Source organism: Crotalus tigris, unplaced genomic scaffold, assembly GCF_016545835.1.
Source record: "Crotalus tigris isolate CLP2741 ecotype Arizona unplaced genomic scaffold, ASM1654583v1 scf7180000017648.698776, whole genome shotgun sequence".
Lineage (NCBI taxonomy): Eukaryota > Metazoa > Chordata > Lepidosauria > Squamata > Viperidae > Crotalus > Crotalus tigris.
This window is the reverse complement of record NW_024096540.1, coordinates 37,767-61,638: the sequence shown is the minus strand read 5'-3', so window position 1 is coordinate 61,638 and position 23,872 is coordinate 37,767.

The window sequence follows — 23,872 nt, the reverse complement described above, 5'->3', positions numbered from 1 at the left end:
GTCTCCTTACCTCCGCACCACCCTGATGTCACCACGGGAAGCCACAATATATTGCTTTATTGACATCACAGCATACATTTAGAATATAATAGGAACTGTTCTGCACAAGCTACTCCTTTGGAGGTGATTTTTTTTCAAAGTTTTTTTCAAAAAACACAGATGTTCATAATACAGTTAAGATAACAAACTGGATAATACTGAAACAAATTTACAGGTACTTTCACTATTCCAGTTTTTGTGGTTCACATCAGATAATCAGCACTGAATCTACACATTCAGTTTCATCACCATCATCATCATCATCACACCATCACCATCACAATCACCATCATCTTTTAATGTGATTAATAGGATTCATTTTAATAACTAATTTTGTTGATTCATTTCAAAAGGCCACAAATATTTTAAGAATTGATCCTGCTTGCAAATGAGCCAAATCAGGACTATGGACCTATCCCAACCATACAATTAACTGGGACAGCAATGGGGTGAATGTGTGGGAAGATCATCAGAAATTGACTCAATCATTAACCATCAGAAGATGAATTAAAAAACAGGCATAGTTTTGCACAAGGAGAACCCAATTAATCAATCCTGCTGTATTGTGGGAAAATTCAAACCCAGCCAGGTGGCATACCTGGAGCTCCAACAGAAAGAGTTGAAAAAAGTAAGCTTGTTCATTACAAACTAATTGTCCAAATTTGGGAACACCAAAGACTTCTCTTAAATTCTGACTGGTTGCAATGGCAACTGTTGCCTGGCAAATCAAAAAGAAAAGGGCTAAGGATGTCTTGAAGTTTTGCTTGTATTAAGAGTAACTTGGTAGAGTTGTGTTCCTCAACAATGTTTGGATGCTAACAAACAATTGATAAGGAGAGTTCACTGGGTTAGTATGTAACTCCATTAAATGTGGGAACAGAGCCAATGTGAGGATTTCTCAGCCTATTTAGAAATATCCCCAGTTGCTTTAATCACTTTTACTCCCAAGTAAAACAGCATTCTTAATTTTCTTTGTATAAACATATCTTGGAAGGGAGTTGTGTTATGTGATTATTTCTCTGCCACTTTCAAGTATTCATCTCTGAGATGCTAATCTACATTTTAGATTGCTATGTTTGGGACCCAAGTTCACTTTGTCTTTTCATAAACTATACATATTTTATTTATGAATTATATAAAATAGTATTCAGTTAAGAGTTGCAATCCAGCATTTTGTCCAGTGAGGAAAAGTTCTAAAAAGTGGTGAATACAATGTTCAAATTCAGATTTTCTATCATGGGGTAATTTTTTGCTTCCTACTGATTTCCTAGTGTTTATACTCTTGATGAGAACCAGTTTGGTTAAGGCATCTGGATAGACACTATGATACAGTGAGTTCTAGACCTGCCTTAGGCACAAAGCCAGCTGGGTAACCTGGGCCAGTCATTTTCTCTCAGCCCTAGAAAAGAAAGTGTCTTCAAAAATTAGACACACTGAACAGAAGAAAAAATACTGTTGATGGAGAAATACCTGAGTCTTGAGATGTAAATGTTATTAAAATAATGCACACAATAATAATGGACTATACTCTCATTAGAACAGTGTAACCAACTTCTGAAGTCAGTTTTTTTTTCAGCAAAACCAAACTACAGTATCTTCTTAGAGACACAACAAAGGTTAGTTGGATTTTGAAATGACTAGGGAATGAACAAAGAAAAAGAAACAAAAGAAAGCATGTGAATCATATTTATAGCATTATACATTTCATATAATTTAAGGTTTTTGTCAGAATCCAATTATATTTCATCTTTAGTTATCAAGTTATCAAAGGCCTTACCATAACAAAGGAGGCTATTTACCTTTCATGTAGTTTATCTGAAGTCTCCATCCAGACGGAAGAAAGGAAAAAAGGGGTGGGATTGTGGGGGGGGGTGATTGGGTGGGACTGCTGGGGAACCCCTTAAAACCTTGAATGGGACAGCTTGGACCCCAAGTCCTGTCTAGCATGCCTGCAACCACTTCTTCTTAATAAAGGATTCCTGTTGGAAGAATTATTCCAAGAGTTCTGTCTTCTTAAGATGCAAAGTGGGGTGGGTCCTTACATTAGACAGGACTTGCAAAATTAATCGACCTGGAAGGGAGACCCTTGCCGGGGGATTTGCAAAAATTTACCATGTCAGACAATGGAGCAAGAGAGGGGGAAAACTCCCTGGAAAGAGAGCCGCTGACCAAATTGGAACCTTGCCAGATGTTGGGATCCGAGAGGTCAGATTCCTCAGGAGAAGAAGTGGTGGAGACAAAGGACAACAAGCCTCGCTGGTCAAGGAGTGTTGGAAAGAAAACTGAGTGGGGAAAGGAATCAAGAAAGGTGAATCTGAGACCAAGCAACCAGAATGGAAGCAGGAGATGGAGAAATCCCTGCACGCAAGTGAAGAGGGAGAAAGCTGGGCACCGTGCTCAGACTGGATCCTAGAGAAAGCTATTGACCTGATGAAGAGAACTCTCAGCTCCCTAGGAGAGGAGAATCCTGAGCCCTACGGCCGCCCCAGCTCCTGGAGCCGCAAAGGGAGAGACACCGAGGGGGACGTGGAACCTGCAACCCCGGGGACATCTGCTGATCCAGTAGTCCCCACCCCCTACTGGACCACAGATGGCAATCTGGATGGAAGACACTACCACCAACAACAGAGGCACCGATCCATTCCAAGACGTCCGCCGTTGGAGGTGAAATTCAAAGGGGAGCCAACACGCTTGGGGTTTTTCCTAACCCAAGTCCTCAGCTACATGGAGGAATACGGGCAGGACATTCCCAGCGACAAAGCCCACATCCGGATCGTGCAATCTGCCCTGGATGGACCAGCTGCAGATTGGGTGGTGAACTTGCATGACTCCAATGCCCCAGAACTCAGTAACTTCAACCGTTTCATGTCCTCTCTGAGAAGACGATTTGAAGACCCCCTGGCTGATCGCAAAGCCCGTGAAAGGATAAAAACGATGAGGCAAGGCAAACGCCTGGTGGCTGAATATACACAAGAATTCCGGGCCATTGCCAGCAAACTGAATTGGCCAGAAGACATCCTCCTTAGCCATTTCAAAGACGGACTAAATTATGATCTATATGATGCTTGCCTGCCCCGAGGGGACCCACACCAACTTGAGGAATGGTACATCTTGGCAGAGGAAGCAGAGATCGACATATTGAAGAGACACCGCCGAGGAAAACAATGGAGCCGCCCAACACCTGAGCTAACACACGAACCGGTGAAATCATCGGCTACAGTCAAGAAGCAAATGGGGTGTTTCAAGTGTGGAAGAAAACGGCATTGAGCTGTAGAATGCCGCTCCAAAGCCCCCCAGCACAACCCAGACAGATCCCCAATCAACAAATCCGGAAAGTCTTCAGCTAAGCCAAAAGAAACGGCAATGAGAATGATGGAAATTGCAGAATCCCCCACTTCTGTTCACCAAGGGGAAAGAACTCCAGCCTACACCACAGGGCCGGTGGATGCCTCAGATGACAGCTCCTCAAGACAGTGACTATATAAATCCCCCCCCCATGCCCGAAGCTGTGAAGGTGAAAGCCTTAATAGACTCTGGCTGCACCCGCTGCCTCATTAGCCCAACACTAGTGGGTAATCTGGGCATCCCATCAAGGAGACTGGAACAACCAATCTCATTTGGCCAGTTAGATGGATCCATAGCAGGGGGGGTGCCAGCTACCCTAGCCACTCTACCAATACACCTCTCCCTGGGCAAACATGAAGAGGACATAACGATTGTGGTGACCCCAGGCATGGAATGACCAATGATTCTAGGGATGGAATGGTTGAAAAAATGGAACCCCTGTGTAAATTGGAGGATGACAGAAATCAAATTCCCGAAGGGGGACCCTATGGACTTAAAACCCCAAGGGAGTCTACCAGAATCAAGAATAGAAAAAGCATCCATGGGAGAGGAAAAAAGATTAACAGAAATACCAGAGGAATATAGAGACCTTCCTGAAGTTTTCAGTGAGGAGAGGGCAAATGAGCTCCCCCCCCCACTGACCCACAGACTGTACCATTGAATTCAAGCCTGGGGCAAAACTCCCGAAGCCCAGATTATACTCCATGAGCCCAAAAGAGAAGGAGGAAATGGAAAGATTTATTAAAAAAAAACCAGAGAGAGGTTTCATTGAGCCAGCCAAGCCTAAAGTGGCTACCCCGGTCCTCTTTAGAGAGAAGAAGGACGGCTCTTTACGCTTATGCGTGGATTATAGGGCCCTGAATACAATCAGTGAAAGCAACCTATACCCTCTACCCCTCATGAAAGACATGCTGTCACACCTATCGAAAGGGAAATTTTTTTCTAAACTAGACCTAAGGGAAGCTTACTATCGCGTGAGAATTAAGGAAGGGGACGAATGGAAGACTGCATTTAACTGCCCCATGGGGTGCTATCAATTCAAAGTCTTGCCATTTGGATTACAAGGGGGCCCTGCAGTCTTTATGCAATTAATCAATGACGTTCTAAGGGAGCACCTGTTTAAGGGGGTCCTGGTATACTTGGATGACATTCTTATCTTCACCGAAACAAAAGAGGAACATGTCAACCTTGTCAGAGCGGTTTTAAAGAAGCTGCGAGCCACCCACCTATATGCCAAACTCTCAAAATGCGAATTCCACCAGGAAAGGATAGACTACCTAGGTTATCGCATATCCCCACAGGGCATTGAAATGGACCCAGAGAAGGTCAAAGCAGTATTAGATTGGGCACCACCCCGCACAAGAAAGCAACTACAAAGTTTCCTGGGCTTTGCAAACTTTTACCGCCAATTCATCCCCTCATTTGCCCAGATAGCCTTGCCCCTCACTAACTTACTAAAAACGAAGGGAGCATCCTCAGTAAAACCTAGCCAGCCACTAACATGGACAATGGAGTGCCAAGCAGCGTTTGAGAGACTAAAGAGACTTTTTTCTGCCGAACCAGTACTAAGGCACCCAGACATGGACAAGCCCTTCGTAATACAGGCAGATGCAAGTGATGTGGCAGTGGGGGCTGTGCTATTACAAGAAAATGATTATGCAGTATTTCAGCCCTGTGCATATACATCCAAGAAACTCACGGAAACAGAACAGCGCTGGCCCGTATGGGAGAAGGAGGCTTATGGGATACGTTGGGCATTACTCACGTGGCGACAGTTCCTGGAAGGCAACAAAATCCCCTTCCAGGTGTGGACCGATCACAAAAATTTAGAAGCCCTGAAAACGTCCAGGAAACTCAATCCCAAACAAGCCCGCTGGTCCCAGCATTTTCACCAGTTCCAATTTAAGCTCAAACATTTACCAGGGAGAAAGAACTTCCTGGCAGATGCACTATCTCGCATGCCTCAATATAACAGCGCACGAACCACAGACTCTAGACCAATAATGGCAGAGTCACAACTGGCAGCACCAGTAACCACAAGAACCCAAGCCAAATTAAAACCACAACTGGACAGCCAAACTGGAATTGAATTCAGAAAAAGTTTGGAAACAGATGAATGGTTCCAGAAAAACAAAAATGTGTGCACAATGAGAGATGGGTTGCCTTGGGTAGGGGAAAAGTTATATATACCAACAACTCAAAGAATCACTTTCATGCACCTTTGCCATGACACAAAATCAGCAGGGCTATTACAACCAGTGGCAAATCCCTCAGCCCCCTGGAGGGAAATAGCCATGCATTTTATAGTGGAATTGCCAGAAAGCAATGGGAATACTGTTATCTGGACAGTCACGGACTTGTTTTCCAAACAGGTTCACTTTATCCCTTGCCAAAAGATTCCCACTGCAAAGGCCTTAGCAAAACTTTTCATCCAGCACATTTACAGATTGCACGGGGCACCCCAACGCATCATCTCTGATAGGGAAGTACAATTTACGTCTGCATTTTGGAAGGAATTTTTATCCCTCTTAGGGACCACTCAGGGACTGACATTTAGCCATCACCCTCAGACAGATGGACAAACGGAACGTTGTCATTCAGTACTTGAGCAATATTTGAGATGTTTTTTAAATTTCCAACAGAGTGATTGGACGGACTTACTCCCTTTTGCAGAAGTTGCCTACAATAATGCAGTCCACTCCAGCACAGGCTACACTCCTTTTCAAATAGCCACCGGTCAAAGTTTCAGCCCCATGCCAGAATTAACCCCAAACGAACCAACGATCCCTTCACTGAAAGAATGGATGGAAAAACTACAAAACACCTGGCCAATAGTTAGAAAATCACTAGATGAAGCTAGGCAGGCATACAAAGCACAAGCCGATAAAAAAAGGGTTGAGCCTACACCATTCATTATAGGAGAAATGGTGTACTTATCTACAAAATACCTAAAGTCCCTACAGCCCTGTAAAATCTTGGACCAAAATATATAGGACCTTTTCCAATTAAAAGAATCATAAATCCAGTAACAGTAGAATTAGAATTACCAAAAAATCTCAGGCAAATACACCCAATTTTTCATTGCAGCTTGCTGAAAAGAGAGCATCAGTCACCTCTACGGCCAAAAATCCCCACCACCACCACCTCCAATCATGGTGGAGGGCGAACAACACTTCGAAATAAAGGAAATCCTTGACTCTAAGAGATATCATGGAGCAATTCAGTACCTAATTGCCTGGAAACACCTCCCTCCCTCACAAAATGAGTGGGTCCATAAACGTCATGTCAGAGCCCCGAAGCTATTGAAGAAGTTTCACACAGAGTATTCTAACAAGCCTGACTAACTTTTATACCTGTTTTGTTTCTTCCAGGTGGATCTCTCTTATTTTTGAGGGGCCCGGATGTCAGAATCCAATTATATTTCATCTTTAGATATCAAATATAGAAAACCCCAATTCTGCCTTCTCTGGATTCTGCCATAAGAGGGAGAGAAGAGGGAGAACAAAGGGGCTTTATGGCCCTCACTTCCTTCATTATACTTCTAAGGAACTGAATGTGTGTATTGCAACTTCAAAGAGTTTGAATGTGGTTAGCACCAAAAGGCCTTACCATGACAAAGGAGGCTATTTACCTTTCATGTAGTTTATCTGAAGTCTCCATCCAGATGGAAGAAAGGAAAAAAGGGGTGGGATTTTGATGCCTGAAACTGTCACTGGAAGAGGGGGGTGATTGGGTGGGACTACTGGGGAACCCCTTAAAACCTCGAATGGGAGAGCTTAAACCCCAAGTCCTGTCTAGAACGCCTGCAACCAATTTCTCTTAATAAAGGATTCCTGTTGGAAGAATTGTTCCAAGAGTTCTGTCTTCTTAAGATGCAAAGTGGTGTGGGTCCTTACAGTTTTAATAAGTCTGTATATCTTAAACAAAAACATTAAATATCTCTTTGCTTGATTATTTTCTGTCTTAAGCCTAGAACCCAGATACTGAATATTTGTTAATAAATGTACAGTAGAAATGTAAGAGGTGGGCACGGCTTCCACATGATGCAATTGGCCTGTGGGCCGGCAGTTTAACACCCCTCTTCTAGAGTCTCAACAGCTTATAAAAGTTGGCTGGAATAAATGAAATTTATTCCAAACTCCTTAAGTTTGGAATAAATATAAAGAAAAGCTTTTTCTTAAAATATCCCTTTGGGTGTCACCGCAGAAGGCCTTCTTTAGAATGGAAATGACTGTGAGGTGGAAGTGCTGGATATATGCTGAAATAATCTTTTATTCAAGGTGAACCTATCGTTAAATTAAGGAAGACTTGGAATCAGAATTACATGCCACTATTTTACTTATTTTGGATTTTGACAACTAAGTAAATCATGATTATAGAAATACATTTCCTTTTCTTTTTCCTCATTTCATCTATTTCGCCCTTTCCTCTTTTTCCTCTTCCCCTTTCTTTATTTATTTCTATTAGTCTTTATTTCTATTTGTATTTCCTACCCAATCAGGATGAACAAAAGAAAGTGGTAAGTTGCTGAAAATAATAAGGCAAAAACAATCATAATTTTTAAAAGAAACTTAAGACTGAAGAGGTGTCTAAATTCCCTTTATGAAGATGGAGGGGATTATGCAGTTCCAAGGAACTGTGTTCTACAATTTAGGAACAATTCAACAAAAGACCTTTTTCTATATGACTGCCAAATAGGACTCTGAAATGGGAACATTTACAAAAGGGCTTTTTCTGCAGATCTTTATTCTAAATGGATTTATAAGGGGAAAGGTGATTCTTCAGATAATCAGGTTCTTAAGCAATTTTAGAACTTAAGAGGTTAAAACTAAAATAGCGATTCTATATTGTATAACATTGGACAGATTCAAATAGACATCATCATTATTTCCCCAAGCATTCCTCAAATTTTGCTCACATTGCCCATACCATTGTCATCAAGAACTAGTAGTTTATCCATCTCACCAATGGGGGAGTGCAATTTTTTTTGGGTTGAAATTCCATTGTGTTTCTTCGAACTTACTGTCCAGAAACAAGAAAACTAAGAAATCAAGAATAGAAAATAAAGTAATAAGCTGGCACCTTGTCCTGCTCCTTCTATTACTTCGCTATCAGGTTTGTTTTCAATGCACCCACACCCACACAAAATAATAACCACAGTTATGTTCCTCGCTTTACTCATATGAGAAACTGATTGAAGCTATGGTGCTTTTGCAGGAATAAGAAAATGTTGCCTGTAAGGACCCACCCCACTTTGCATCTTAAGAAGACAGAACTCTTGGAATAATTCTTCCAACAGGAATCCTTTATTAAGAAGAAGTGGTTGCAGGCATGCTAGACAGGACTTGGGGTCCAAGCTCTCCCATTCAAGGTTTTAAGGGGTTCCCCAGCAGTCCCACCCAATCACCCCCCTTCCAGTGATAGTTTCAGGCATCACAATTCCACCCCTTTGCTTCTTTCTTCCATCTGTATAGAGACTTCAGATAAACTACATGAAAGGTAATTAGCTCCCTTTGTCATGGTAAGGTTCTTTGATGCTAGTTACATTCAAAGTCTTTCTTTGATGTGCAATAAACACATTTAGTTTCTTAGAAGTGTACTGAAGGAAGTGAGGGCCATAAAGCCCCTTTGTTCTCCCCCTTCTCTCCCTCTTATGGCAGAATCCAGAGAAGGCAGAATTGGGGTTTTCTACGTTTGATAATTAAAGATGAAATATAATTGGATTCTGATATCCGGCCCCTCTTAAAAATAAGAGAGATTCACCTGAAAGAAAACAAAACAGGTATAAGACTTAGTCAGGATTGTTAGGATACTCTGTGTGAAACTTCTTCAATAGCTTCGGGGCTCTGAAATGATGTTTATGGACCCACTCGTTTTGTGAGGGAGGGAGGTGTTTCCAGGCAACTAGGTACTGAGTTGCTCCATGATATCTCCTAGAGTCAAGGATCTCTTTTATTTCGAAGTGTTGTTCGCCCTCCACTATGATTGGAGGTGGTGGGGGGGGATTTTTGGCCGTAGAGGTGACTGATGCTCTCTTTTCAGCAGGCTGCAATGAAAAATTGGGTGTATTTGCCTGAGATTTTTGGGTAATTCTAATTCTACTGTTACTGGATTTATGATTCTTTTAATTGGAAAAGGTCCTATGTATTTTGGTCCAAGTTTTTTACAGGGCTGTAGGGACTTTAGGTATTTTGTAGATAAGTACACCATTTCTCCTATAATGAATGGTGTAGGCTCAACCCTTTTTTTATCGGCTTGTACTTTGTATGCCTGCCTAGCTTCATCTAGTGATTTTCTAACTATTGGCCAGGTGTTTTGTAGTTTTTCCATCCATTCTTTCAGTGAAGGGATCGTTGGTTCATTTGGGGTTAACTCTGGCATAGGGTTGAAACTTTGACCGGTGGCTATTTGAAAAGGAGTGTAGCCTGTGCTGGAGTGGACTGCATTATTGTAGGCAACTTCTGCAAAAGGGAGTAAGTCCGTCCAATCACTCTGTTGGAAATTTAAAAAAACATCTCAAATATTGCTCAAGTACTGAATGACAACGTTCCGTTTGTCCATCTGTCTGAGGGTGATGGCTAGATGTCAGTCCCTGAGTGGTCCCTAAGAGGGATAAAAATTCCTTCCAAAATGCAGACGTAAATTGTACTTCCCTATCAGAGATGATGCGTTGGGGTACCCCGTGCAATCTGTAAATGTGCTGGATGAAAAGTCTTGCTAAGGCCTTTGCAGTGAGAATCTTTTGGCAAGGGATAAAGTGCACCTGTTTGGAAAACAAGTCCGTGACTGTCCAGATAACAGTATTCCCATTGCTTTCTGGCAATTCCACTATAAAATCCATGGCTATTTCCCTCCAGGGAGCTGAGGGACTTGCCACTGGTTGTATAGCCCTGGCGATTTCCCTTGCAACCTCTTTGCCGATGCACAGGTTGGGCAGCTGGCAACATAACTTTCTATGTCCTTTTTTATTGATGGCCACCAAAATTGCTGTTTAATTAAGTGTAAAGTTTTTACAAATCCAAAATGCCCTGCTGATTTTGTGTCATGGCAAAGCTGCATGAACGTGATTCTTTGGGTTGTTGGTATATATAATTTTTCCCCTACCCAAGGCAACCCGTCTCTCATTGTGCACACATTTTTTTTTTTCTGGAACCATTCATCTGTTTCCAAACTTTTTCTGAATTCAATTCCAGTTTGGCTGTCCAGTTGTGGTTTTAATTTGGCTTGGGTTCTTGTGGTTACTGGTGCTGCCAGTTGTGACTCTGCCATTATTGGTCTAGAGTCTGTGGTTCGTGCGCTGTTATATTGAGGCATGCGAGGAAGTGCATCTGCCAGGAAGTTCTTTCTTCCTGGTAAATGTTTGAGCTTAAATTGGAACTGGTGAAAATGCTGGGACCAGCGGGCTTGTTTGGGATTGAGTTTCCTGGACATTTTCAGGGCTTCCAAATTTTTGTGATCAGTCCACACCTGGAAGGGGATTTTGTTGCCTTCCAGGAACTGTCGCCACGTGAGTAATGCCCAACGTATCCCATAAGCCTCCTTCTCCCATACGGGCCAGCGCTGTTCTGTTTCCGTGAGTTTCTTGGATGTATATGCACAGGGTTGCAATACTGCATCATCATTTTCTTGTAATAGCACAGCCCCCACTGCCACATCACTTGCATCTGCCTGTATTACGAAGGGCTTGTCCATGTCTGGGTGCCTTAGTACTGGTTCGGCAGAAAAAAGTCTCTTTAGTCTCTCAAACGCTGCTTGGCACTCCATTGTCCATGTTAGTGGCTGGCTAGGTTTTACTGAGGATGCTCCCTTCGTTTTTAGTAAGTTAGTGAGGGCAAGGCTATCTGGGCAAATGAGGGGATGAATTGGCGGTAAAAGTTTCAAAGCCAAGGAAACTTTGTAGTTGCTTTCTTATGCGGGGTGGTGCCCAATCTAATACTGCTTTGACCTTCTCTGGGTCCATTTCAATGCCCTTTGGGGATATGCGATAGCCTAGGTAGTCTATCCTTTCCTGGTGGAATTCGCATTTTGAGAGTTTGGCATATAGGTAAGCGGCTCGCAGCTTCTTTAAAACCGCTCTGACAAGGTTGACGTGTTCCTCTTTTGTTTCAGTAAAGATAAGAATGTCGTCCAAGTAAACAAGGACCCCCTTAAACAGGTGCTCCCTTAGAACGTCATTGATTAATTGCATAAAGACTGCAGGGCCCCCTTGTAATCCAAATGGCAAGACTTTGAATTGATAGCACCCCATGGGGCAGTTAAATGCAGTCTTCCATTCGTCCCCTTCCTTAATTCTCACGCGATAGTAAGCTTCCCTTAGGTCTAGTTTAGAAAAAAAATTCCCTTTCAAGAGGTGTGACAGCATGTCTTTCGTGAGGGGCAGAGGGTATAGGTTGCTTTCACTGATTGTATTCAGGGCCCTATAATCCACGCATAAGCGTAAAGAGCCATCCTTCTTCTCTCTAAAAAGGACCGGGGCAGCCACTTTAGGCTTGGCTGGCTCAATGAAACCTCTCTCTAGGTTTTTTTAAATAAATCTTTCCATTTCCTCCTTCTCCTTTGGGCTCATGGAGTATAATCTGGGCTTCGGGAGTTTTGCCCCAGGCTTGAATTCAATGGTACAGTCTGTGGGTCGGTGGGGGGGAAGCTCATTCGCCCTCTCCTCACTGAAGACTTCAGCAAGGTCTCTATATTCCTCTGGTATTTCTGTTAATCTTTTTTCCTCTCCTATGGATGCTTTTTCTATTCTTGATTCTGGTAGCCTCCCTTGGGGTTTTAAGTCCATAGGGTCCCCTTCGGGAATTTGATTTCTGTCGTCCTCCAATTTACCCAGGGGTTCCATTTTTTCAACCATTCCATCCCTAGAATCATTGGGCATTCCATACCTGGGGTCACCAAAATGTTATGTCCTCTTCATGTTTGCCCAGGGAGAGGTGTATTGGTAGAGTGGCTAGGGTAGCTGGCACCCCCCCCTGCTATGGATCCATCTAACTGGCCAAATGAGATTGGTTGTTCCAGTCTCCTGGATGGGATGCCCAGATTCCCCACTAGTGTTGGGCTAATGAGGCAGCGGGTACAGCCAGAGTCTATTAAGGCTTTCACCTTCACAGCTTCGGGCATGGGGGGGATTAATATAGTCACTGTTTTGAAGATGGGTGTGATGCATCCACTTACCAGGGGTTCGCCCTCCGAGCTGTCATCTGAGGCATCCACCGGCCCTGTGGTGTAGGCTGGAGTTCTTTCCCCTTGGTGAGCAGAGGTGGGGGGTTCTGCAATTTCCATCATTCTCATGGCCGTTTCTTTTGGCTTAGCTGAAGACTTTCCGGATTTGTTGATTGGGGATCTGTCTGGGTTGTGCTGGGGGGCCTTTGAGCGGCATTCTACAGCTCGATGCCCTTCTCTTCCGCACTTGAAACATCCCATTTGCTTCTTGGCTGTATCCGATGATTTCACCGGTTGGTGTGTCAGCTCAGGCGGGGGGCGGCTCCATTGTTTTCCTCGGCGGTGCCTCTTCAATATGTCAATCTCTGCTTCCTCTGCCAAGACGTACCATTCCTCAAGTCGGTGTGGGTCCCCTCAGGGCAGGCAAGCGTCATATAGATCATAGTTTAGTCCGTCTTTGAAATGGCCAAGGAGGATGTCTTCTGGCCAATTCAGTTTGCTGGCAATGGCCCGGAATTCTTGTGTATATTCGGCCACTGGGCGTTTGCCTTGCCTCATCGTTGTTATTCTTTCACGGGCTTTGCGATCAGCCAGGGGGTCTTCAAATCGTCTTCTCAAAGAGGACATGAAACGGTTGAAGTTACTGAGTTCTGGGGCATTGGAGTCATGCAAGTTCACCACCCAATCTGCAGCTGGTCCATCCAGGGCAGATTGCACGATCCGGATGCGGGCTTGTCGCTGGGAATGTCCTGCCCATATTCCTCCATGTAGCTGAGGACTTGGGTTAGGAAAAACCCCAAGCGTGTTGGCTCCCCTTTGAATTTCACCTCCAACGGTGGACGTCTTGGAATGGATCGGTGCCTCCGTTGTGGGTGGTAGTGTCTTCCGTCCAGATTGCCATCTGTGGTCCGGTAGGGGGTGGGGGCTACTGGATCAGTAGATGTCCCCGGGGTTGCAGGTTCCACGTCCCCCTCGGTGTCTCTCCCTTTGCGGCTCCAGGAGCTGGGGCGGCCGTAGGGCTCAGGATTCTCCTCTCCTAGGAAGCTGAGAGTTCTCTTCATCAGGTCAATAGCTTGATTCCTTTCCCCACTCACTTTTCTTTCCAATGCCCATTGACCAGCGAGGCTTGTGGTCCCGTGTCTCGACCACTTCTTCTCCCAAGGAATCTGACCTCTCGGATCCCAACATCTGGCAAGGTTCCAACTGGGTCAGCGGCTCTCTTTCCAGGGAGTTTTCCCCCTCTCTTGCTCCATTGTCTGACATGGTAAATTTTTGCAAAATCCCCCGGCAAGGGTCTCCCTTCCAGGTGGATTAATTTTGCAAGTCCTGTCTAATGTAAGGACCCACCCCACTTTGCATCTTAAGAAGACAGAACTCTTGGAATAATTCTTCCAACAGGAATCCTTTATTAAGAAGAAGTGGTTGCAGGCATGCTAGACAGGACTTGGGGTCCAAGCTCTCCCATTCAAGGTTTTAAGGGGTTCCCCAGCAGTCCCACCCAATCACCCCCCCTTCCAGTGATAGTTTCAGGCATTACAATTCCACCCCTTTGCTTCTTTCTTCCGTCTGTATAGAGACTTCAGATAAACTACATGAAAGGTAATTAGCTCCCTTTGTCGTGGTAAGGTTCTTTGATGCTAGTTACATTCAAAGTCTTTCTTTGATGTGCAATAAACACATTTAGTTTCTTAGAAGTGTACTGAAGGAAGTGAGGGCCATAAAGCCCCTTTGTTCTCCCCCTTCTCTCCCTCTTATGGCAGAATCCAGAGAAGGCAGAATTGGGGTTTTCTATGTTTGATAATTAAAGATGAAATATAATTGGATTCTGACATTGCCCTTTAAAAAAACATGTTTTACAATTTGCATTACGTCCATCCCTATGTAGACTAAGGAAAATGAAAATGACCTTAATGGAAAGATGCAATAATTTTTATCTAAACCAGAGTTCCGCAACCTTTTCGGTTAGGAATGGTTTTGTGGGCAGGACAGGCACCTGCACATGCATACACACAAGCACTCGTTGCTTGTGTGAGTGGGGTCAACAACACCTGTGACATATGAGGCCCTGAATGCTTGCATGAGTGAGGCCCCAAATGCCCATGACGCTCGCACAAGTGAGGCCCTGAATACCCATGATTCCTATGCAGTGAGACACCAAACGCCCACAACACACGAGTGGGGCTGCAAGTGCCCACAATACTTGTGTGAGTGAGGCCTCAAACACCTGCGATGCTCATGCAAGTGAGCCCCCAAAACGCCTGTGACTCTCACAAAAGTGAGGTCCTGAATACCCGTGATGCTTGCGCTAGTGAGCCCCTGAATGCCCATGATGCTCGTGTGAATGAGGCTATGTGTATGTGCACATGAGCATGAACCAACCACTCAGTTGTGAATAGGCTATGGACCATTAGTAGGCTGTAACCCACAGGTTGGGGACCCCTGATTTAAACAAAAGGGGCTTTATTTTAAAGTCCAGAGTTATAACATTTGGAAGCAGTTCAGGGAGGTACATCTAATTCACTGGAATATAAGGGAGAGGCTTTATATACAGCAATCCGACTTGCAAGATCCTGCCATTAGAGCCAGTATCAAGTTTTCCTGTGGAATTGATTTCCTTGTCTACTTAATTGGGCTGACAATCTCAGCCCGAAGTAAGATGACTTACCCTCTTATTGTTTGTCCTTTGTTATTTATTACACATGACTCTTAGCAGTTTATAGCTACATCCAATGAGTTAAAATGCCCATGGTATAGTATTATGATGCAATGCAGTCTGAATTTCCAGGAGACATTCCATCATAAATATTAATTAAATAAATTAAAACTTGAAAAATAATCATATAGCAAAATACATTTTTTAAAAAAACCCTATAAAAATAATGAAACAAATGAAGTCAATGACAAAGTAAATTGTAATAAGTACAATTCAAATAGTTTTCTATATAACAATTTTGGGCAACTTAAAAAGTAGTCATAAAGTGGGGCTGATCTTATTTCAGTGAGAAGATGCAGAACAAAGCAGATGCAGCAACGTACGCTAGTTTCCATTTCCATTTCCTTGTCTTGCAAAAATGGGAGACCACTAAAATGGTTCTCCCTCTGCATCTGCACTGGTGGGTGGAGGTACAGTAGGTTGAAGAAGATGGCCAGGAGACACCTCAAAGCCAAACTATGTAGGGATTTAAAAGTCAGAAACCAGTATTTTGAAATGTACTTGGAAGCCAACAGAAAATCAATGCTGGGGCTTCTCATATACTTGTATAGTCAGCCAGCCCTCTGCATTTTGTACTAATTGAAGTTTCATGATGTTTTTCAAAGGAAGTCCTAAGTAAAGGCCACTGTAGTAATCCAGATTTTGTGAAGTTCTCACCCACCATGTGTGATGCTGCAACTAAAGCTAGCAAAGGCCTCATATGACATTACAGAAATACAGTGCAATCCAGCAGCAGCCTCAAAGTGTTACATGAAATTGTCCAATATCCATAAAGCTATCTATCTTTCCCTAACAATGATATTCATTAACAATCTTAAGTATTAGGATAAATAAATATAAATATTCTACAATTACTTGAAAAATTACAAATTTGCAGACAATCAATGAATCAAAATCTGAAGGTTCGTGAAAAATGGATAAGCTTTAAATAAGATTATACATAAAGAAAATGTTCTGTAAGGACCCACCCCACTTTGCATCTTAAGAAGACAGAACTCTTGGAATATTTCTTCCAACAGGCATCTTTATTAAGAGAAGATGGTTGCAGGTGTTCTAGACAGGACCTGAGGCCCAACCCCTACCATTCAAGGTTTTAAGTGTTCCCAAGCAGCCCCCACCCCACTGTCCTTCCAGCGACAATCCCAGGCATTACATTTCCACTCCCTTTTCCTCACAGTCGGCGGAAGGGAGACTTCAGAGAGTAGTAGATGAAAGATGATGGCCATATTGTTATGGTCAGTCCTCTTGGTGAGATCCACATTCAGTCCCTTTGAAGTTTTAATGAAGGAAGTGAGAGCCATAAAACCCCTTTGCTCATCCCCCTTCCCCTTCATAATATGACAGAATCCAGAGAGGGCAGAAATGGGGTTTTCCATAGTCGATAACTAGAAATGAAATATAATTGGATTCTGACATCTTCATTCTCAGGGCTAGGGACAGAGTCTGCATCAAATTTTTTATGCAGCTTTAAGAATGACTTTTGAATCTATTAATTCCTTTCACTAAGTGCTAGATTCTGTAATGTCCAGCTATAAGTAGAAATTTGACAAAGAGTTGCTGGATGTTCAATTCTGAAAATGTCACTATTGTGAGTCAGAACATAAAAGAACTAAAAGTTGTCATCCTGCAGCATAAGACTATAAATGTTTAGCAAGCATTTTTAAAGAAGTGCTTAATTTGGTGCTTTTCAAAACAACAACTGCATTGAGCAGAACCAGCAGCATTGAGCTCTAATCCAATTCAGAACCACAGCATCCAGCACAGAGATCTAATCCTTCCTTTTCTCTGCTATTTTCATGTTGAAAAGCTGCTCACTCATTTCTTGCCCTCTCCCAAAGCTATTATTTGCAGTAAATATAGTAGCTTTGGGGAAAGTAGGAAGAAAGCTGATTCCCCCCCCCCATGACAACATACAGCACTATTCTTTTCAGTGCCTTCCCAGGAAAACATATAATAATAATAATAATAATAATAATAATAATAATAATAATAATAATAATAATAATAAATATCCCCCAGTGAGGCACTACCTTGACGTGGTTGTGGGGCTTGTGTACTCTGAGGAAGATGAGAGCTATGCCAGAGGTTCAACCATACTGGACAGGTCTCATCAGAGGAGTCAGACAAAGAGTGTCTCTCCCATAAAAAATATGGTGAGACGTAAATTCAGAATGCCATACCGGCTCGGACGTCGCCCGGGTTAACAAGGTCCGCGCTAGATATTGGAGTTCCTGGATATCTGGTGAAAAATGGGTTACAGGACTCAGGACTGTTGGCTGAGCAACCAGGGCCAGCAGCTGCAGAACTACTGGAAGAAAAAGTGTTTACCCGTCGCAGATACACAGTGATGGAAAACAAAGAAATAATGATCTGTTACTACAGATCAAGTCCAACAAGAAGAGGATATCTAAAACGAATGCACCAGTTCTGAAAAGAACAACATCCAGAATCAGAAATAACAGAACAGAAACTAGCAGATCAACGCCGATTTATAACACAAAATAAAATATTCACAGAAACAGAATTGGACGAACTGCAAAGGTTTACCCAGGGCAAAGAAATCAAAGCCTTACCAGAAGTAATTCAGAATGGCTTTGGAAGAATATCTGAAGAACAATGATGAAGATCCACTGAAATTAGTATATCAGGAAGGCATACTAACTACTGGAGAGACCAAACTGGCCTACAAGAAAGACCAAATGAAGAACAGAATAGAGGCATGGGAAGAGAAAGCACTACATGGCCAATACATGAAAAAAATAGCTGGGAAGGCAGATAATAACAAAACCTGGCAATGGCTAAGAGCAGGAAAATTGAAGAAAGAGACTGAGGGACTAATTCTGGCTGCACAAGACCAAGCCTTAAGGACAAATGCATACAAAGTCAAAATTGAGAAGACAGCAAAAGACAGTAAGTGCCGCCTATGCAAAGAAGCTGAAGAAACAGTGGACCACTTGGTAAGCTGTTGCAAGAAGATTGCACACTGATTACAAGCAGCGGCATGACAAAGTAGCAACAATGGTGCATTGGAAGATCTGCAAAAAATATCATTTGCCTGTAAGCAAAAACTGGTGGGATCATAAAATAGAGAAAGTCATAGAAAATGATAAAATTAAACTGCTCTGGGACTTCAGAATTCAAACAGACAAGCACCTGCAACATAACACCCCAGACTTAACAATTGTCGATAAGAAAGACAAAAAAGTCTGGATAGTGGACGTGGCAGTGCCTGGAGATAGCAGAATAGAAGAGAAAGAACTGGAGAAGATAACAAAATACAAAGACCTACAAATAGAAATAGAAAGACTGTGGCAAAAGCAAGCAAGGGTAGTACCAATAGTAATAGGCTCCTTGGGTGCAATCCCAAAACAACTGGAGCACCACTTGAACACCATTGGCATTGACAAATTCGCTATTAGTCAATTGCAAAAGGCGGCCTTACTAGGAACTGCTTCCATCCTGCGACGATATCTGTAATACCATCAAACATCCACATCTGCCTATCCCAGGTCCTGGGTAAGGACTCGATAGGTAGACAAAATGCCAAATCCAGTCTGAACATCTGGCTGACTGTGCGATGATCCAATAATAATAATAATAATAATAAAATAATAGAGCAGAAAGGAAACCGCCCCAATAGCAGAGGAACAAAAGATCAACTCCTAATAGACAAAATGATCTTGGAAAACTGCAAGAGAAGGAAGACCAACCTGAATGTGGCATGGATTGACTACAAAAAGGCATTTGACTCTCTGCCACATGACTGGATAATCAAGTGCCTAGAAATAACAGGAGTCAGTAGAAACATCATAAAATTTGTGCAAAGATCGATGGCACAATGGAAGACACAGTTGCAGATCAATGGTGAGAGGCTGGGAGAGGTTAATATCAAGAGAGGAATATTTCAAGGAGATTATCACCATTACTATTTGTCAACAATACTGAATAACTCAGGACATGGCTATCAAACATCAAAAACATCTGCCAGACTATCCCACCTCCTTTATATGGATGATCTGAAGCTGTATGGAAAAACATCATCTGAAATAGAATCGCTGCTCAACACTGTCCGTATATATAGCCAAGATATTGTAATGGAGTTTGGCTTGGACAAATGTGCCACACTTACTATCAAACAAGGAAAAATAGTGAAAACTGAAGGAATCAAGATGCCCCACGAAAATAACATTAAGAGTCTGGATGAGGAAGAGTACTACAAATACTTGGGTATCCTTCAAGCTGACAACATCAAGCACACTGAAGTCAAGAAAAAGATTAGAGGTGAATACATCAAGAGAGTGAAGAAGATCTTAAAGTCCAAACTCAATGGAGGAAATACCATAAAGGCAATCAACACCTGGGCAATTCCAGTCATTAGGTACACAGCTGGAATAGTGGACTGGACTCAAGCAGAACTAAAAGCAATGGATAGGCAGACCAGAAAAATAATGACAATGAATCATGCCCTTCATCCACGCAGTGACATTGATAGACTTTATCTACCAAGGCAAATAGGTGGGCGTGGAATGCTACAAGTACATCAGATGGTTGAAGAAGAAAAAATGGCTTTGGAAGAATATCTGAAGAACAATGATGAAGATGCACTGAAATTAGTATATCAGGAAGGCTTACTAACTACTGGAGAGACCAAACTGGCCTACAAGAAAGACCAAATGAAGAACAGAATAGAGGCATGGGAAGACAAAGCACTACATGGCCAATACATGAAAAAAATAGCTGGGAAAGCAGATAATAATAACACCTGGCAATGGCTAAGAGCAGGAAAATTGAAGAAGGAGACGAGGGACTAATTCTGGCTGCACAAGACCAAGCCTTAAGGACAAATGCATACAAAGTCAAAATTGAGAAGACAGCAACAGACAGTAAGTGCCGCCTATGCAAAGAAGCTGAAGAAACAGTGGACCACTTGGTAAGCTGTTGCAAGAAGATTGCACAACTGATTACAAGCAGCGGCATGACAAAGTAGCAACAATGGGTCTTGGAAGATCTGCAAAAAATATCATTTGCCTGTAAGCAAAAACTGGTGGGATCATAAAATAGAGAAAGTCATAGAAAATGATAAAATTAAACTGCTCTGGGACTTCAGAATTCAAACAGACAAGCACCTGCAACATAACACCCCAGACTTAACAATTGTCGATAAGAAAGACAAAAAAGTCTGGATAGTGGACGTGGCAGTGCCTGGAGATAAGCAGAATAGAAGAGAAAGAACTGGAGAAGATAACAAAATACAAAGACCTACAAATAGAAATAGAAAGACTGTGGCAAAAGCAAGCAAGGGTAGTACCAATAGTCATAGGCTCCTTGGGTGCAATCCCAAAACAACTGGAGCACCAATTGAACACCATTGGCATTGACAAATTCGCTATTAGTCAATTGCAAAAGGCGACCTTATTAGGAACTGCTTCCATCCTGCGACGATATCTGTAATACCATCAAACATCCACATCTGCCTATCCCAGGTCCTGGGTAAGGACTCGATAGGTAGACAAAATGCCAAATCCAGTCTGAACATCTGGCTGACTGTGCGATGATCAATAATAATAATAATAATATAATATATAATAATAATAATAATAATAGTAAAGTTGGAAGGGACCTTGGAGGTCATCTAGTCCAACCCCCTGCTCGGGCAGGAAACCCTACACCATTTCGGACAAATGGCTGTCCAGTCTCTTCTTAAAAACTTCCAGTGTTGGAGCATTTACTGCTTCTGGAGGCAGGCTGTTCCACTGATTAATTGTTCTCACTGTCAGGAAGTTTCTCCTTAGTTCTAGGTTGCTTCTCTCCTTGATTAGTTTCCACCCGTTGCTTCTTGTCCTGCCTTCAGGTGCTTTGGAAAATAGCTTGATTCCCTCTTCTTTATGGCAGCCCCTGAGATATTGGAATACTGCTATCATGTCCCCCCTTGTCCTTCTCTTCGTTAAACTAGACATACCCAATTCTAGCAACCGTTCCTTATACGTTTTAGCCTCCAGTCCCCTAATCATCTTTGTTGCTCTTCTCTGTACTCTTTCTAGAGTCTCAACATCTTTTTTACATTGTGGTGACCAAAACTGGATGCAGTATTCCAAGTGTGGCCTTACCAAGGCATTGTAGAGTGGTATTAATACTTCACGTGATCTTGATTCTATCCCTCTGTTAATGCAGCCTAGCACTGTGTTGGCCTTTTTGGCAGCTGCAGCACACTGCTGGCTCATATTTAGGTGATTGTCTACTAGGACTCCGAGGTCCCTCTCACAGTTACTACTATTGAGCATGGTGCCACCTATGCTGTACTTGTGCATTTGGTTTTTCTTGCCTAAATGTAGAACCTTGCTTTTTTCACCATTGAATTTCATTTTTTTAGTTAGTGCCCAGTGTTCAAGTCTGTCCAGATCTTCTGTATCTTAAGCCTGTCTTCTGGAGTGTGGCTATTCCTGCCAGCTTGGTGTCATCTGCAAATTTGATGAGTTCCCCATCTATCCCTTCATCCAAATCGTTGATGAAGATGTTGAAGAGTACTGGGCCCAGAACAGAGCCCTGGGGCACCCCACTACACACTTCCCTCCATATAGATGCAGTTCCATTGAGGACCACTCGCTGAGTACGGCCGGTCAGCCAGCTACGGATCCATCTGGTGGTGGTTCTGTCTACCCCACATTTTTCTATCTTGTCAAGTAGTAGGTTGTGATCTACTTTATCAAATGCCTTACTGAAGTCCAAGTAAATTATGTCCACAGCATTCCTCTGATCCACTAATTTTGTCACTTGGTCAAAGAATGCAATAAGATTTGTCTGGCATGATCTATTTTTGACAAACCCATGTTGGCTTTTAGTAATGACTTTGTTTGCCTCTAGGTGTTCGTTGATTCATTGTTTGATTATCTTTTCCAGGATCTTCCCAGGTATTGAGGTCAGGCTGATAGGTCTGTAATTTCCTGGATCCATTTTTTTTCCTTTTTTGAGGATGGGAACTACATCAGCTCTTTTCCAGTCCTCTGGTAGTTTCCCTGTGTTCCAGGATCTTTGAAAAATATAGTTCAGTGGTTCCGATATCACATCTGCCAGTTCCTTGAGAACTCTGGGGTGTAATCCATCTGGTCCTGGCGATTTGAACTCCTCTAGGCTGGACAGGTGCTCACTTACCTTTTTCTTGCCTATCTTAACTTGTGTTTCTATTTTCTATGACTTTTAGGACATAATAGAATTAACCCACCACCATCAGAATACAAAAAGTGCACATTGAACCTCAGGTCAAAGTTCATGCCACAGGAACAAACACAAAAGCCCAAGAAAGTATGAAAACCCACTCCCAGTATCATATGGTCAGCCACCCCAGAAAGATGCTGCTGTTACTGAAGTTTCTTGTAACTAAATAAATAAGAACCTTCTATTCAAAAGCAGTCTCCATTTTGTTTATTCCCAGCTTGGACTGGACCCTGATGAGTTTTCTTTCAACAGTGGTAAAAACATACAGGATTTATTGCATTCACAAAGTCAGGGAGAATAACAAAGGAAATTAATACCTGCAACATTAATTTCTCCTATCACCATCCATTTAACTCTAGATTTAAATCAAAAGAGACAAGTAAACAACAAGCCTCCAGCTTAATCTAAATAATAGAACCACTATACACAGTCACATTCTTTTATTTTCTGAAAATGCAGAAAATATATTCAGAGGAGAGAATGTAGCAGATTTTAATGCTAATTGGGGCAGTAATGAGGTTCAGTTCCTCAGCTTCAGGAAATGAAAGTAAAGTCAAAAGTTTCCAAGCTCCTTTTCTTAAATTCTCACATAATAAGACTCAAAGGAGTCATTGTTGCATTCCCAGACAACTAGCTTATATAATACTGCAAAACATGAAAGTACCCAGTTTAGAAACCCCTCTCTAAGCAACCCATAAATTTCTGCTTCTCCTCAATGCAACTTTAAAACAAACCCTATAAACATGCTTCCACTGGTAGTCTCTTAAAAAGAAACACCTTTTAAACTCACTGACAGTCACAGATTTCCACTGTTTACAGAATAAGATTGCTGTTTGTGATGCTTACTCCAGAAGCCAAGTTAAAAACAAACTATTGTTAAAATGAACAACAAAAATGCTAAAAGAAAATCTCAACGGTTTCTTGAAGCCACCCAGGATCTTCACTCCCACAAAGGTGAATTTATGAATTTCAGCCTTAAGATATTTGATATACAAGAAGAAATTAAAAAATAAAGAATAATTCAACCCAAATAGGCTTAGACTGCTCAACTGTACAGCATCTAGTTTTATGGAGATTTCTTTTTCCCTTCTCCCCCTCACTTCCCCCCTTTTTCCTCCCCACCATGTCCTACTATTTGCTTTTGTATTTTATTCTATAATCTAATAAAATATTACGAACTGTAGAAAAAAAGGAAACAAGTACTAGTTTTAATTTCTTTGATGGCTGTTTCTTTGCTGAATCACTTTCCCTTTGCACTGACAAATGTATGATGAATTTATCTGTTTATTATTATTATTATTATTATTATTTTAAAAAAATTTATAAGCCGCTCCACTCCCGAAGGACTCTGGGCGGCTAACAATAAAAAACACATAAAACATAACAAACAACAATACAAAAACA